This window comes from Ricinus communis, chromosome 1 (assembly GCF_019578655.1).
Source record: "Ricinus communis isolate WT05 ecotype wild-type chromosome 1, ASM1957865v1, whole genome shotgun sequence".
In the NCBI taxonomy this organism is placed as follows: Eukaryota; Viridiplantae; Streptophyta; class Magnoliopsida; order Malpighiales; family Euphorbiaceae; genus Ricinus; species Ricinus communis.
The window spans coordinates 17,064,704-17,067,482 of record NC_063256.1 but is presented as its reverse complement, the minus strand read 5'-3'; the positions used below and the strand labels follow the sequence as shown (position 1 = coordinate 17,067,482).

The 2,779-nt window shown below is 44.1% G+C and overlaps 1 non-coding gene across 1 annotated transcript; it reads right to left on the bottom strand.

The window, feature by feature from the left end:
- Positions 1-338: 338 nt before the first annotated feature.
- Positions 339-445, bottom strand: LOC112536484. The gene has a single exon (XR_003080494.1). It is a non-coding gene; the product is annotated as a small nucleolar RNA R71 (small nucleolar RNA).
- Positions 446-2,779: the final 2,334 nt, after the last annotated feature.

Genomic DNA, 2,779 nt, shown 5'->3' with positions numbered 1-2,779 from the left:
TTTGAATGGGACGCAAACAAGTATAGTCAGAACTCCTATAGCGGCCAACAATTATGAGATAAAGGGCAATGTTATCCAGATGATCCAGCAGAGCGTGCAGTTCAGAGGATTGCCCAGCGAGGATCCTATTGCACATATCGCCAACTTTTTGGAGATTTGTGACACATTCAAGATAAATGGAAAAAATCGATGACGCCATTCGACTGAGATTGTTTCCATTTTTCTTGTGGGATAGAGCAAAGAGATGGTTGCAATCTCTTCCACAGCAGATGATTACTACCTGGACGGTGTTGGACGAAAAATTTCTCTATAAGTATTTTTCTCCCGTTAAAACTGCTAAACTTAGAAATGACATATCTTCTTTTGTGCAGTTTGATGATGAGAGCATGTATGATTCATGGGAGAGGTTTAAGGATCTTTTGAGATGCTGCTCACATCACGGATTGCCAGTGTGGATGCAGGTTCAGACCTTCTACAGCGGGTTAAACCTTGCGACGAGGCAGATGGTGGATGTTGCAGCAGGTGGGGCGCTAAACAGTAAGATGCCCGAGTAGGCTCAGAACTTGATAGAGGAATGGCCATGAACAATTATCAGTGGCAATCTTCTAGGAGCCGACCAGGACGACGAGGAGTGGTCAACCAAGTGGATTCTACAGCAGCCTTGGCGGCTCAAGTGGAGCTTCTAGCCAAGAAGATTGACCAACTCCAGATGCCGGTTCATGCAGCGAATGTTGGCTGCGAGTTTTATGGTGGCCCGCACTACAGTGTGAACTGTACTGCGGGAGGTATGTTTGCTTCATCTTCTTCTACTTTTCTATCTGTTTCTCCTGTGTCTTCTGATGTTGAGCAGGTTGATTATACGGGGAATGCCCTAAGGCAGCAAAACAACCCTTACAACAACACATACAACCCTAGGTGGCACAATCATCCCAACTTCGGTTGGAGGAACAATATTGCCTAGGGTCCACCAGGTTTTCAAAGACTTCATCAGCAGCCATAACAACAACCAGCTGGGCCTGCACAAGCTCCTCCTCCACTAGAAAAGAAGTTAAATTTAGAGGAGCTTATGATGAAGTTTGTGACGTCTATGGAGACGAGATTCCAGCAGACTGATTGTGCACTTAGGAATCAGCAGGCCTCGATTCAGAACTTAAAGACTCAGATTGGCCAGATTTCTAAGATGCTTTCAGAGAGACCCTCAAGATCATTCCCCAGCACTACAGGGTCAAACCCGAGGGAGCAATGCAAGGCTATTACCTTGCGATCAAGTAAGAAATTGCCTGGTTCTTTGCCTTTAGCTGATAAGGATGATATGATTGTGTAGGACGAGCCAACTAAGGAAGGACTAGAGCCGGAGGTGGTGGAGATTGAGAGGAAGAAAGAAGACAGGCAAAAGAGCCCTGTGCGGGAGTATCAGCCCTCAGTTCCATATCCTACGAGGTTGAGGCAGGATAAGGTGGACAAGCAATACAGTAAGCTTCTTGACTTGTTTAAGCAGCTAAAAATTAACTTACCTTTTGTTCAGGCAATTTCACAGATGCCGAAGTACGCCAAGTTCTTAAAGGAGATTTTGAGCAATAAGAGGAAGTTGGAGGATCTTGGTCAAGTAGTACTTAATGAGGAGTGTTCAGCTATTCTTTAGAATAAGCTGCCACTCAAGCGACAAGATCCAGGGAGTTTTATTGTCCCTTGTGTGATTGGCAATTTTCCAATTAGTGGTGCATTGGCCAATTTAGGAGCTAGTATTAATTTGATGCCCACTAGTTTGTTTGCTAAGTTAGGGTTGCATGAACCCAAGCCTACTAGAATGAGCATTTAGTTAGCTGATAGGACTATTAAGATTCCTAGAGGTATTGTTGAGGATGTACTTGTGAAGGTGGATAAATTTATCTTTCCTGTGGACTTTGTGGTGATGGATATGGAGGGTGAGAGCACTGTGCCTCTTATCCTGGGTAGGCCTTTCCTAGCTACATCGAGGGCTGTTATCGATGTAAGCGATGGGAAGCTTAAGCTTAGAGTTGATAATGAGACCATTACCTTTGACCTAGCCACTTCTATGAGACAGTCATTAGACTATGATGATGCTGTGTATTCTGTTGATGTGATTGATGATGTGGTTAAGTCCCATTTGTAGGAAACGTTATGTTCTGACCCTTTGCAGGTAGCATTAGCTGAGGATGAGGAGGAGTTGTCCAACGAGCAAGTGTTGGAGCAACTCATTTATTTTATTAAGCCGGTGAGCTTGTCAACTGATTCTTATCTTTTTCTTGACAGGCCTGGAGTGCAGAAGGTAAAGACTTCATTCGAAGACCCACTAATCTTAGAATTGAAGAATTTACCGAGCCACTTGATTTATGTCTTCCTGGATGAAGAGAAGCGCTTACCAGTGATCATAGCAGCTGATCTGACTCTCAAAGAACAAGCCATGCTTTTGGAAGTTCTAAGGAAGTACAAGAAGGCCTTTACCTTTAAGATAGCTGACATCCCAGGCATAAATCCAAGTTTTTGCTCTCATAAGATCTCGTTGGAGGATAGTTTCAGGCCGGTTGTTCAACCTCAGAGATGGCTCAACCTGAACATGAAAGAAGTAGTGAAGAAGGAGGTAATTAAACTTCTTGATGCAAGTTTGATCTATCCCATTTCTAACAGTTCGTGGGTGAGTCCTGTGCAGGTTATGCCCAAGAAAGGAGGCATGACAGTGGTAAGGAATGAGAAGGATGAGTTAATCTCGACTCAGGCGGTAACAGGCTTCTGAGTTTACATTGATTACAGGAGGCTT